Below are 15,425 nucleotides of genomic sequence, written 5' to 3'. Positions count from 1 at the left end.
GACTTTGCCACAGTGACATCCCGCCTCAATTGTCAACATGCTAAGTTTGGAAAACCCAGAAGGACATTCTTTCTGGAGAAGAACGAAACTGTACACAAAGAGCGGCCAACTTTGGAGCAGCTGGGAGATAAGTACAATGTCCCAGCAAAGGCGACCTGCAGGAGGCTGCGAAAGTATCCACTGTAATTGGTATTTCTTGATTGGGCAGATATTTCAGATGTGGAACAGGCTTTTACATGGGATTCAGAAAATCTAAAGAGAGCATTCCCTTCAAAATAATGAACTTATTTTTTCACGGCATGAAGGTTTCAAAAGACAGCAGGTGGATGCTCACCCAGGGTAAAAGGGAGGAGCATTTTGCCAACGGCTTGGTACCGACTGCAAAATTAATGGACTTGCTAGTGGGAAACTCCAAAGGAGCTGGCATACCCTCCAGAAGGAATGACAACTCCCTGCTGTGCTGGCGTTTCTTTTAAAGTCCGGGTGTTTGATTCTCCAGTGTTTTTATATTAACATAATTGAAGGGAGGATTAATTTTGTACTGGTTATGTGGTATTAGAGGGACTAATTATATGCTTCCCTCCCAGAATATTAATTTAGTCTTGGAACTCTTGGGGCAGTGCTGGGACATGGTTAAATATTTTGTGCCATGTGCATCTGAGGATGTCTTGGGGAGTGGAAGGGTGATTTCAGTCCATTTGAATTACTAATGAATCAATGGTCTATTTACTATGCTCTTCAACTGGGAGAGCATTTCCTGTTTTATTTCATGTTTAAAGAAATCAGAAATAACAACATTTAAGAGGACCTTTTTGTGTACTCTACGGACGGTGATTTACCAGCATGGGATTTCTTGCTTCTTTATTATGTCTTGGAAAACACACAATAGAATGTGGACCAGTGCCTTGTTATGCTATCATTAAATGGATTTTTGGTTCGGGGCCCCTGATAAATTGTGCTTTCATTCATTTCCAAGCCAACATGTTGATATATATGCATACAAGTTGAATATATATATATACTTTTTTGTTTGTTTGCTTAATTCTTTGCGACTTCTCAGAAATAAAGGGTTTTGCAGCAATTTCATTAAACAGAAGTTGGAACTACCAGTCTTGGCTCTAGCTCAAGAGGGACAGAGAAAGATAACGGAAACATGACTAGCTAGAGATAACCTCTCATTTAAAAACTATTGCTGTAAACCAAGAAAAACATGATCTCAAAATTTTACTGTTTTCAATAAAACTCAAAGAATTGAGTTCATTGTGTCCTTCCCAGAAAGATGTGGCTTTTCTCAGCAATAGAGTTACAAAATGTTGAATTGGTTGTGCCATTTGCTAGGAGAGTCTTCTCTACAGAAAATCCCAAACGGCAGGGATGCTGTGGGCTTGCAGAATAAATAAGGTTTCAGAAGCCCTGAGATGAGGAGGTTCAGACACAGGTGAAGATGAAAGAGGTACAGGGGACACAGGAAAGGTTCTGTGAAAGGGAGATTCAAAAAATAAATAAAAAAATAAGCCCAGAGAAGTAATTGGTAAACTTTCAAAGATGTGGTCCCAGCAAATTAAATAAGCATTTCACAAGTGGAATGCCATCAGGCTCCTTGGAGAGTGTTGGACTTAGAGATATCATAACAGTGGCACTTCCAGGGAGGGCCCTCAGGTGGCAGGTAGCAGGTCCAGAAAATGACATCATCCACTCACCAGTGCTTCCTTGGATGCTCAGGTGAGTGGGAAATGGGCACCTAATGTGCACCCATAGTAATCGTAAGTAGAGGACAACTACATGTCCAGTGAAACTTCCTTCCCATGAATTTTTCCTTCTTCAAAATAACCAGGGAGCTAAAGTAGTAATCACACATTTGGTGGAAGTAAATAAAATCAAAGTAAAGGGAATCGGATGGCCATCTTGGGATATGGACAGTTCTCACGGGGTATGCCCAATTCTATAATCAAGTCTACTGTTTAGTGCAGGAACTAAGTGGTTCCACTGCTGATAAACTTTCCTGATCTAGCACAGAAATCCTGACTGATTTTACAGAAGGTGGTTTCATTCTAGAATTCATCCATTATGCTTTTTATTTAGACTAAGGTTTATTTTCACTAGTAGTAAATGAATGAATTCTCTTTGTAAAAGTCCAAATATTATAGATGACATTAAAGCACTTTGGGTCATCATGTCAAACAACCATCTTCTCAGCAAAAGTAAACACCATAATCCATTTCATTTGATGCTATGCAGTTATAAATACCTATTCTTCCTTCCTGCCTTCCTTCCTTCTTCCTCCCCTCCCTAAAAATCAACCTACTATCATCATTATTAATTCATCCATCCATCCATCCATCCATCCATCCATCCATCCATCCATCCATCCATCCATCCATCCAACTTTCCAAGTATCTTTATCATCTATCTATCTATCCATCCATCCATCCATCCAACTTTCAAGTATCTATCTGTGATTACTGCATCCTTTCACATAAATGCACCATACTGTATTTATTTTGCGACTTCTTTTTCCCCAACAATATCTCTTGAAATGCCTTCTACTCTATTGTAAGTAATACACACCACCCATTTTATCTGCATGTAATATTTCATGTCATGCTGTATTTGGTCATCATCCTGTCTGTGGATGTTTGTGATAATTCTAGTCAAGCGCTGTTACAAACAAAGCTACTGGGGGCATTTTTGCACATGTTTCCTGTGAATGTTTTATCTCCGATGGCCAATAAGAAATTGAATAACTGAGTCAAAGGATCTGACCATTTTTTAACTTTGATTCTACCAAACCATCCTCAAAATTAGTAGTTGCAATGAATACTCTCACTCAAGTTCCTCACAAAAGTCCCAAAGTATCTAAACTTTTAAAACTTTTGCTAATATCATGGGAAAAAAATGGTCCTTCCTTTATTATCAGTCAGATAAAGTAGCACTTAGAAGGCAGTTTGTTTTTTAAATCCCAAATTACTTGATCATATCTCTTGATAATTTTTCCATCGATTTGTTTTTTATTATGAGTGTTTCTTTTTATTTTGAGTTGCTTAAATATGTTAACCCATTTAAATAGCCCAATGATTTAAGAAATAGAATTATAATTAGCACTATTTTATTTTTCCTCCATTCTTTGAAGATGTAGGCCCATTGTCCTTGAAGCTAGTATGACAGAAAATAAGTCAAATGATTTGATTCCCATATTTTTTAAAGATATATGTTTTTTCATCTTAGGGGCGTTAAATATTTTTCTCATCATCCTTGCAGTTCTGGAATTCTATTACAGTATTTGGCAGTTATTTACTCATTTACATATTTAGGACACTCAGAGCCAAATTGGCACTTCATTCTAAGAACATGTTTTCCTTCAGTTCTGCAGTCTTCAGAATTCTATACTATTCTTTATTATTATTATTACTTCCCCACTATATCATCTATTCCCTCCCTCCAGAACTATTATTAGATATATTTTAAGAACAGTGAGTCTAAAGCATATCTCTTTATATTTATTTCTACACTTTTCAGTTCTTATCTCCTGATCTGCATTCTGAGAATGTTTCTCAGCAAAAATACCTTGTATTTCATTTTTTCTCTTCAACTGTATCCTCTGGATTATCTACCAATCTCGTAAAATGTTTTCCAAAGACCTTTTTTTTTAAATTTTAGATCTTTGGATGATTTTTAAAATTCTCTGGAAGAAAAGCAGTATCCCTTTGCACCCTTGGTGATTATTAACATATTTGTAATAACTCCTTTGTAACTTGCTCCATTAACTTTGTTTTCTAAGGTCAAAGTTCTTTTTTTAGTTGAATTTGCTTCATTTTCTCTTCTGTTCCCTTTTATTCCGTTTACGGTTGTTTATAACTATGCATCACCTACATCTGAGATTCCTGTTAGTAGTTCTTTCCCTCTATCTCTCTCTCTTCATTCATCTTAACATGAGCTTTTTCAGAATATTCAATGCCTTGACCATTAAAAAAAAAACTTACAAAGATTGCCTAAATGCTCATTAGTCTCCATTGCACATCAATATAGATTATGGCAATAAAATAATTTGTTCTACTTTATTCTTTTTAATGAAATTCAATTTCTCTAAGCCATTTTATGCTTATTAGAAAGTGGAGGCTGTTCTTGGACTCTGCCCAGCTACTATTAAAAGAACATTCAATGCAGAGTATTGGAAATTCTTCAAACCTGTTTCCTGATAGGATTGTACCTGCCAGTGTAGCACACAATTAAATAAGTAAGAATGAGTGTAGGGCACAGGGAAATGGTTTGTCTATATTGCTATTGTTATATGGTGTTTAATCTATTTCATTCGACTTCTCTAATTTTCCTGAGTCAACGATAGATGGTATTTTTAATTACCCTCTTTTTACAGGAGTAGACTTAGAATCGAGGCCTCTAATAAGACCATTTCATCTTAAACAGATGCTTAGGCATTTTCCCCAGCTAGAATATTCTACTGGGAAGTAAAGACCCACTGAGGATAGCAATTTGTTTGGAAATAGCATCCCAAAGAAAAACATGTACAGTCACATTTGGAGAAGAAAGGGATGCTTGGAAAAACCAACATTAACTTGTAGTGGTATAAATGACCAGATTTTTACAGTCTTCAGCATTAAAACAAAATTCATATGTGAGTAGAAAAATCCGACGCAAATTCTTGCTATGACATGTAACTCAAACTCTTTTGAAATACAGCTCCCGATTTTTAGCTCCCCCACTCAGGCGTTTAGACTCAAGAAAGGATGTTTCACTAAGTGCTTTAATTCAGCTTCCAGATATAAGTAATTGGCCAAAGATGGAACTACTCCAGCTTTTCTGCAAAACATTGTCTTTTGTGCTGTGGCAAATGGGATGAATTTGGACTCGCTTATTTATATTTTGAAGTGATTCTTTTAGCCAGAATATTTAATTAAGTTTTGAGATTATCACCCTGTAACAAGTCAAAATGGCCATCTAGTTCAGCCATTGTCAACATTGAATGCATATTAGGGTCACTTGGAGAGCTTTCAAAAGTATTGAGGAGGACTGATGTCTACACAATATCCTGCACAGGAATGTTTATAGAAGGTTTTATTCATTATTACCCCAAATTGGACACAATTAAGATATCCTTCATTAGGTGACTGGTTAAACCAACTGTGACATATCCATATAATGGCACAATTAAAAGAAGAGAGACAGCAAACCATAAAAAGGCTATGGAGAATCCTTAAATGAGGATTGCTAAGTGAACAAGACCAGTCCAAAACGACCACACACTGTATGTTTCCAACTGGAGGACATTCCTAAAAAGGCAAAACTAGATAGTAAAAACATTAAAAATGCCAGTGGTTGCCAAGGATTTAGGAGGAGGGGTGGTGGGGGGGGGTACGTTGATGAATAAGTGTAGCACAGGGAATTTTTAGGGCAGTGAAATTATTCTGTAAGATGCTGCAATGGTGCATACATGACATTACACATTTGTCAAAACCCAGAGAATTGTACAACCCTGCACCCAAACGTCAACTATACAATTTAGTTAGCAATAGTGTGCCAACATGGATTCATCAATTGTGACAAATATACCACGCGGATGCAAGAGACGGGGCAGGGGGCATAGGAGAGAGGGTAAATGGCAACTCTATTTTCTGCACAAATTCCCTGTAAAACAAAAACTCCTCTTAAAAATAAAATCTATTAAAAACCTAAGTCATAAGTTCGGAGGACAGAGTCCCATTCCAAAGACTGTGACTGCACTGGTCCTGGTTGAGCCTAGACATAAGGATTTGTGCAATCTTTTTGTGTGATTCTCAGATGCAGCCAAATAATGAAATGAGAGGAAAAGAGAGGTGCTACCTTCCTCCTTCAAAGAAAGTAAGTGAGGCATGCATGAATTCTCATCCAAGAATAACGTTCGATCCCTTCAGTTTCTTTCTTCTGTTTTTTTGTCCATCCTCATATGTCAAATGGGAGAACTGGGAAACGTACCCCAATCGCTTTCATGAAATAACTTCCCAGCAGGCTGTTTGACTGTATTTCTCTTCCCATCATCACAAAGGGGACTAAACCTAGTCAGTAAAGTTTACTGGAGACCATGTGTGTCATGACTTAAGTCTCCCTGCCTGACCTTGCCTATTTCCTGCCACCATGAGAAAGCTATTTGCTCAATGGCATCTCCAAGCCAGATCTTTAAATGGTATCCACTTAAATGATGAATTACTATTTGTATCCATTCCTCATCCTGTCATGTTGATAGCTTCTGCATGTGTCACACTTACAGCAAAGAACATTAATTGCTACAGTTGATTGGCTACTTACTTGGATGGGGTTTTTATATATACATTACCTCAAGTAAATCTTGCAGAACCATTCAAAATGAGGAAGCTGATTCTATGAGGTCTTAAATAACGAGCTACAGGCATAGGACTTTTAAAGGTTGCTGGCAGGACCCTAAACTGGGACTCCAAAGATGGAACTATGAGCCAATCCTGTGTGCACTCTACAAAGTTGATTTGATATTCAGTTACTTCATTAATCAAACTTCCTACCATATGTGTACAAACAACACAGAGAAGTCCAAGGTTGGCTTCTGAGCTGTCAGAAGGTATTTGTTAATGGACGTCAATGAGGAAAGAAATTGTTCTGCTTATAATAAGCAAGAAATTTTGTCCCTGAACTCACGAAACTAAATGAAATTGCTAGAGCTTATTGAGATAAAATTGAATTCAACATGATCTTTATGTGCCTTATATTTAAACAATTTGTTTTCATGTGTATAGAATTCTGTTTGTTGTCATTTTTAAATGCCAACAAAATCTACACTATCTCCATCGGGAGCCGAGTTCTATTTTTCATGAATTTATAATCAATCTCATTTCATTCACTGAGTTAGCAGTTATGCCCTGACATAATCCATAGGGAAGAAATTTTCTACTAGTAATGATTCAGCTCACACATTTGTTGGTTAAGGACCAACACCACACTTAAAAGAGCATAACTTTTCTTATATTTCTTGAAAACCACACTCCTGCAGAGAAGACTTATAAACATGGCAAACTGGGACTTATAAAGATCACTTTTTCAACATTTACTTAGCCCCTACTGTCTGTCCCAGAGAATGAAGTAGGGGGGATAAAAAGAACAAAAAATTCCAGCATCAAGTTCCTCTTTTCAGCCAGAACAACTGATAGCATTCAGCCTGAATATGCTAATTCTAAAAGACATTTTAATTGGTCTTTTACTCTTTACTGCAAATCTCTAATGGAGGTCTGGCACTAGAGTTAAGATGCTGATTCAAAGGTGTTGGCCTATCAGTAGTTTTTTTTTTGCTGTCGACTGGGTGAATCTAGGCAGATTTTCAGTTGGAGCAGAGCCCCTGGCTTTGGGTGTCCATGCCACTAGATAATGAATGCTGAAATTGATTCTGTGGGCTCAGATATGTGGTAGAGGTGCCAGGAAGACACAAATTGCCAATTGGAAGGAAAAGGGGGAGCAAAAGGTGTCAGAGAATCACATGTCAGAATTTTAATCAACTCCATCTATTTAGTGGTGTGAATTGAATGAGTTGGAGAGTTCCTGATATATTTAACACTGATTTGGATTTTTAGTTTCTATAGATGAAATTTCTCAAAGTTAAATGTTAAAGAATTTTACCCATTCCAAGGGCAGCTTGCAGCATATATATTTTTGAAATCTCATTTATTGTTAAAACACTTCAATGTCTTATTGTATTTCTGCAAGCTGTTATTGCTTAAAGGATTAGAGCCAAAACTCCTGGGTTCAAGTCACAGATTCGCCACTAATTACCAGAAGTGCAATTTCAGGCCAGTTATTCAATCTTTTTGTTCCTGATTCTCCACATTTGAAAAAAGTAAATAAAATATTATTTCATGGGTTCCTGGGAGGATTTAATGAGTAAATATATGTATTTAGAACAATACCCTACTACTTGCACAGATACTTGGCTAGGTACTTAGTATACTTTCACCCACCAGTAGGTGCCATTTTGAATCCCCACTTCCACTGTAATCTTGTCTCTGGCTTGTTAGCAGCTTGATCTCTACATCTTACTAAAATAAAAAATTGCTCTTGTCACATGCAGGTATTTGGCACTTACCTCTATGCTCAGGGAGCAGGGGTTAAACTTATTTTATAACTGTATGATTAAATGAGGAAAGTTGTAACATGGTAATGGGGGCCCTTTACAAAGTTATGTTTGGGGATACAATTTCAAAATTTTGCCAGTCACATACTTCAGTCTCAGAATAATACTTACAATTTATTGTTTCAAGAACTTTAGCTCTATAACCTCTAATTCTCACAAAAGCCCAGAAAATAAGTGGAATTTAGTCACTTGGCAAAGATTATACAGCTATTAAGTGCCAGATTTGAGCCCAAGCCTATTTGACTGTAAACCTAGGGAATTATTACTTTGTACATGATTATATTGGAAGATAAGAAAATCATTTATATTAATATCTGTTCCTGTATCCTCAAATTTCTTCTATAAATATGATGAATTAGTAAGCCTATGTTGAAGAATCAGTAGGCTTCTTTTCTTTCAACCAGAGTTCCTGCTCAGAGCAGAATTTCTGTGAACCAATTAATATGCATTATACTTTGTATGGTAAAACTAAATGGCTATTTAACTGTATAGGTGTTTAAAGGTCCAAAGCTCTCTTCTCACCAGCAAATAGTAATGTCCTACATAACAACAGTGGCACGTAGATTAATTAGCCAGTGTTTGAAAAATACTTTGTGCAACTGCCACTTAAGTTTCCTTTCCTAAGCATGCTCCAGTGGTGAACCTGAAAATGATGAAATCTGGGAAAACTGCCTGGCATATTATTAAATTGTCCACATTTTGTTCAGTGATTTACAACCTGTGGGATGAACATTTGCATTTCAGTGAAATTCCCAGACTTCCAGCATTGTACCATTTATCCTTTGACTTAAATTGTACATTATTATTAACATAAGATTTATTGAATTAATGGCACACAGTAAAATTACCGTTCTGGTACTCTTTTGTTTCTAAGGAAAACCAGAAAGTCTCTATTATGTTTTTAAAAAAATGGCATTTGAAGTTAAAATCATTACAATATCTGAAGTCATTCCATTTTTATTTTCAGAGGGTGATTATAATTTATTTCATATTTATCTAACTTTGTTATAAACCTTTTTTTATTTCTTTTTCAAATGGGCAGGCTCTGGGAACCAAATCCAGGTCTCCGGCATGGCAGGCGAGAACTCTGCCCCTCAGCTACTGATACCTGCCTGTCATAAATCTTTTGATAATTTCATCTCCCTTTTTCTTTTTGCTTTGCTTAATTTGGCTCATAAATTAGAGATACTGAAATCAGTAGGAGATAATTCATGCCAAAGATAAAAATGGGAAGTAAATATATTTCAATAAATTATTTGTGCTTCTTCTACAGTTATACTCAGAATATATGGATATAATATGTGCCACCAGTCAACAAAGTGGGCAAAATATTTCTCCTGAGGCATGCAAAACACAACATCAACTGGGTACTGAAGTTGCATAGTAAAGAGCATTCTAATGGATTCTATGCTGGTGATAAAATCCAGCATAACCATTTTGGTTTATTTGCAAATTTCACCTTGTACTGCAACCATGCTACACTATTTTTAGTTATGTGTGTGGTTTGCCCATTTATGCAGGAAACAAAACTTCTGTGTTTAACCAATATGTCTCATAGGAATTCAATGACAAAAAATGTTTAAATATTCCATTGATTAATTTGAGATACAGTTGTATTGAAAATTAGGATATATTCTTCTTTATTTCTCTTTACCAGTTTGCGCATTTACTAATTTGCAAGTAATGAGTTGGTCCACTAGTATCTTCTAAATATAATTGGTGAGTTTGTATGTGCATGTATTAGCATCATTTTGAATTCATGGATTTAATCATATTTGCTCCTTCAAGATGATTAAATTTGTGTGTCATCTTCAGTAGGTGAAAACCACTTTAGGGCCATTCCTGAATCCTTTTGACACCATCCAATCAGTATTGGATATTCTTGCTTTCTGGTGACCCCACACTTGATAAAAGACATTTCTCTTTAGAGAAGAATTCCAAATGATAGATGAAGAAAGAGGTCTAGAATTAGATTTTCAGCATTTTTCCACCCCTTATGAAGTAATGGATATAGTCACTGGTAAACAAAAGCTCCTAGCATTACAAAGAAAAAGACGGCTAGAGATTTGTTCTTTACTTTTGGAAGAACTTCACATGAGGATTAAGCAGTCTTGCCAGGAATTATAATTTGAATTTGATCAAAGTTTAAATCCAACTACAGAGTTATAGAAAATATTAGGGACATATCAACACTATAAATGCCACCACAAGGATGTAATAACCCAGTTGGCTTTTTTTAATGAACACAACTGGAAGCAGAAGTCAAAATAAGGGACCTGTTTAACAAGCACAGGGTATGGACACTGTTTGATGCTGAGTTAAACAAACTTTATAAGAAGAAGATGATGAAGAAAACGAAGATGAAGGTGAAGAAAGAGAAGGAGGAGGAGTGGGGAGAAGAAAAAGGCTGAGAAGTAGTACAACTAAAAGCAGAAGCAGAAGAAGTAAAGAAAGGAGGGGAGGGAGAAGGAGAAGCAGAGGGAAGAGAAGGAGAAGATTCATAGGAAATTTGTAGAATTACTTCAAAGGAGGAATCCTCACCTTTTAATGATACATGCATCCACACTGGAAAATTTTTTAATTGTGATGTATGGGATTTGCTACAATGTATCAGGGATGATAAGTGTGTTGAATGAGTGAGCATGAAGGTATACAGCAATTAAGATTCTCCACAGGATGCTAATTTTTGAAGGTGAGCGATAGTGACCCCTAGAGTGCATTGGGTAGTCAACATTTTTTTCATGACAAAGATTCTGAAATGATGACATATCCCTATGGCAGGGCATAATTGAAATGGGAATATCCTGAATAGATTTCAATTTATTATAACTTGCATGAGTCAACTATCTGTATACACATTACAAAATTTCATTTTCTAAGTATCTTGTTAGAAATTCCAAGTGGAAGGCATATATTACTTGAAGCTAGAAAAAGGGACGAACCATGCATTTTGGTGTGAACTTTGACGGGAACTGCTCTGTAAGCAAAGCACTGTGCACAGATTTGGTTTTGCCAATGGGCAGTATGACTCATAGTGAGTAAAAGTAGACTCTGGGGGCTCTCACTGCCCCTTCTGAATCTGGTTTTCTAAGGAACTCTGTGCCTACAGCTGGTGTCTTAAGGTCTCACAATCTCAGTTTCTTCATGTCTTAACAGGGGTATGATGAAGATTAAGTAAGAAATGTATATGCTTGTGCTTAGTATGGTTCTTGCATACAAGGTCTCAATAAAGTAATTGTTTCAGGGGTAGCATAATGGGGATGACTAGAGAGAACTCATATTGATAATTCTGTAATTATCTGACAAATGTCCATTGCATATCTCAATGCCCAATGGCTGTGTAATGGAGGGAAAATTACTTCATCTTTCTACATCCCCGTTTCAACATCTATTAAACAAAATGGGGAATTCATAATTACATCTACCAAAAAGAGCTGCTTTGAAGATAGAAACATTGGCTATATACATACATGTATATATTAAAGTGCTTAGAACAGGTTCTGGCAAATACTAAGCACTGTATAAATTGCATTCATGATTAGAAGAATAATATTCTTATTATTTCCCATCATCACACAAGTGTCCTATGACCCAACGATGTATGTCTATGGGTTTGTAGACATGTCTACCTAAAGGTATTTTCCCTTCTGCTCTACCCAGCTCCTAAACAGTGGCATATCAGTTGCTAATTAGTAATATTTTAAGGATCAGATCAATAAACAGCATAATTATAAAGTGTCCCTGCTCCCTACCTCCCCCCTGCTTCAGTACTTCTTTAGTTCTCTACATAATCACCCACTTTTCCATGAATTACGTACTCTCTGAAGATAGATTAAAAAGTTCTTGCCCTCTTATATGTGTCCTCTACCTTAGAAACAGACTAAGAGACTGAGGGATTACTGGAGAGAGCTCTTGGGCATATGTCTGCTAGGAAAAGAAGTTGGCCTGAAAACTTGCTACTACAGAAGCTTTAGCTCAGCTCATTGAAAGTTCTGGAGCTTAGATGACCCATCATAGTTCTCCCAAATTGAGGCAACAAACCAGCAACTGTACACCCTCACCAGCCCATCGTTGGCCAAGATCCACTACCTGGAAGGTTGTATGATATTGAAGAAAGCAGTGTCCCACGGTCCATGGGTCCAGCCAAAGAAGGATGGAACTGCCAGCAGCCAAAATTCCCAGCAGATAAGGGAATGTTGTGCATCCTGGGAAAGGCTATGAGTATGGACCAATCCACCTATAAAACATAATTCCTATATGCCAAGCTCCCCAAAATCTTTGAGATTTTCCTTAATAAATATTGTTGGAATACACTCACTGGAGAGCGTTCAAAGCCAATTAAAAAGGAATTTTGTAGGACACAGATCCTGTATACAATCTATGTCCAAAGGAGTATTAACAAAAGCAAGAAAAAATGAGTCAGGAGTGATTTTTCATGTTAATAGGCTTTTAAGTCTAGTCTAAGTTAATGGCTACCTATTCTTGGTGATTTATCTACAGGCTGATATGACCCTGTTTTATTCTTTTCTCTGCTTTAATCAGGAAGAATCTCAACTGTGTATTGTCATTTCCCCTCCATCATTATCTGGGAATTAATGAAAGGAATGCAAAGTTGATTTTGATAATACCAAAGAAATAGTGTTTGTTTGTCCACTGTGTACTGCATTTTAATACACCGTGACAGGTTTGTGGGGTCATGATGTTACAGCTTTGTGGTAGAAACAAGATGCTCAAAACATTGTGGCATAGTGCATTTTTGATGCTATTAATAGCATGTTATTATATGATGTTATTTCATCTCACTATATAAAGAAAAATCTTGTCAAAAATCTTCAAAACATTCTAAAGTTCAGAGAAACAAAAAACAGCATTTCTCTACTACCTAGAGTTAACTACTCAACATTTTCCTTCACATACCTCTACTCCTCCCTGGGTGAAAATACACATTATACGATGTTTCACCAATGTACTTGGAGATTCTCTTTTTCTCTGATTTTTAAAAAATTAATAAATATCATAAACAATTTCCTTTACTATTAGCTTTCTCCATTATAACAGCAATTGATGGAATATATGAATATATAACAACCAATTTATCAAGCTCCTTGTAGGTGGATATTTAGAGAGTTGTTGTAGTATTTTTATGAACTATGCAATAGTGAATATCCTTGCTGAAAACATTCAAGACCCTCTTCATTTCTTGAGGAAAATTCCTAAAATGGAATACATAATCTATATATTTTTTCAAATGAAAATTGTCAATGACTCCTCCAAGACCAACAAATAAAAATTCTAACTCTGGCAGCCAAACTCACCAAACCTGAATTGCAATGGATAATTCTGATTTCCAAGCTTCAGGAAAAGAGATGATCAGGCTTAAAGAATTCTGACTTTTTAGCCAATATGTGAGGTTTTGAACATTTTTTAAATGAGGGCAATGTATATCATTTAACTCTTTCATTATTTCATGGAGCTTTGGGGAAAAAATAATGTGTAAAAATGGGTTTAAGGGATTCACACTCTAATTTCCCTGTGAACATTTAAAAGGTTAAATACCACTTACTATGTATGAGTTCATCTGTAATAGGAAATTAACTATTCATGCAATTAAGCTCTCTGCTTGGAGTTCTCAGTCCGACTTTGAAGTGCTAATAAGACAAAATGACTCAAATCCAGAAAATAAATTAAGAAATGTAAAATGTTAATTAAAATCAGAAACAGAACTAATAAGAAAACCAATGTGAAATGGAAATTAACAAGGGGAGATAAATACATATATCTGTTTAGATAGCAAGGGAAAAGGATCTTAATGAAATACCGATTTAAAAATAGATCTTCAAAACTGTTTCAAGTGGTTTTGCCCACTTTTAATAGATTCTAGGAGGGTTTCTGGAACACCAGATAAGCAGTCAATTACAATAAATTTGTTTATGTTTCCTTCACAAAACTAAAGTCCCATTCCTACACCAAATTAAAATGGGAAATCAACATATTGTAAGGTGCCATTTATTTAAATGACTATTTTAGGTGAAATTTCATGCCTAGACTAAATAATCCTTAAATTCCCTTCCAAATCTGAAAGTAATGATCCTAATTAAAACAAAGCTATATATGTAAAGTCAAATATGTTACCTTCCCAAGGAAATCTGATTCATTCTAAAAGTTCCATAAGTTTTCCTGGCAATTTGGCTTTTGACAAAAAGTCAATGGTCTAAAGTTCCTTCTAAATTGGCACCGTGCATAGCAGTGAAAGGTTACTTGTCTGGGGTTTCTCAGGGTAATTGTGCGCAACCACTCCTTCCCTTTTAAACTAAGTCCTGATTTGACTTTTAGAGATTATTATTTTCTTGTTAGTGTTTTCAGCACATGAAAAACAAGAATAAAGTAGATTTCCTACTAAAACATTTTCCTCCCATCATAAATATTTTGAAAGACTAATTGGAGAAGATATTGGGATATTTTTCTTTAATTTTTGGTAACTTTATTAAGGTGAATCTCAGTAACAATGTGTTATATTGTAACTGGTAAATAGCCTTCTTAATCTTCATTTGTTGTAATTTTTATTACCATGTGAATGGATTTATTATTTATTAATACTTTAGTTTTGTTTATGCCAGAAAGTTACTTTATAATGAAATGAATGACTTTTTGCTATTCTATTCAATCTTTTCTTCAGGGACATCAATCATATGTATAGAATAACTCACTTGTGTCTCCTCAAATACTTATTTCCTCCTTTCCCCTTGGGACTAAAATTACATGTATATTAGAAAACTTGTTATTGTCCCACGGGTACTGGTATTGAAAAGAACCTAGTAATAGGAAGGCGAATGTATCAAGATTAAAAAGTCTAATGGAGCTATGGCAAGACATAGTGGGTGGAAGATGAGCTTTGGAAACAGATTGCATAGAGATGACCCTTTATAGATGCCAAGATGACCAGTTAGTATCTTAACCCAGACTCTTTCCCTTCGTATCGCCATAACTCTATGTCCTAAAACAGAACTATACTGGTGTGCTGGTTTGAAGCTATTATACACCCAAGAAAAGCCATGTCCTTTAATCCTTATTCAATATTGCTGAGCGGAATCTTTTTATTGTTTCCATGGAGATATGACCCACGCAATCGTGGGTGGTAACTTTTAATTAGATGTTTTCATGAAGATGTGTCTCCACCCATTCAAGGTGGGGTTGCTTACTGGAGTCCTTCAAAACGGAACCATTTTGGGAAAACCTGGAGAGCCAGCAGAACCAACACAGTCAATAGAATGGACAGAGCCCC

This window comes from Tamandua tetradactyla, chromosome X (assembly GCF_023851605.1).
Source record: "Tamandua tetradactyla isolate mTamTet1 chromosome X, mTamTet1.pri, whole genome shotgun sequence".
Taxonomy (NCBI): domain Eukaryota; kingdom Metazoa; phylum Chordata; class Mammalia; order Pilosa; family Myrmecophagidae; genus Tamandua; species Tamandua tetradactyla.
This window is presented reverse-complemented; position numbering follows the sequence as displayed.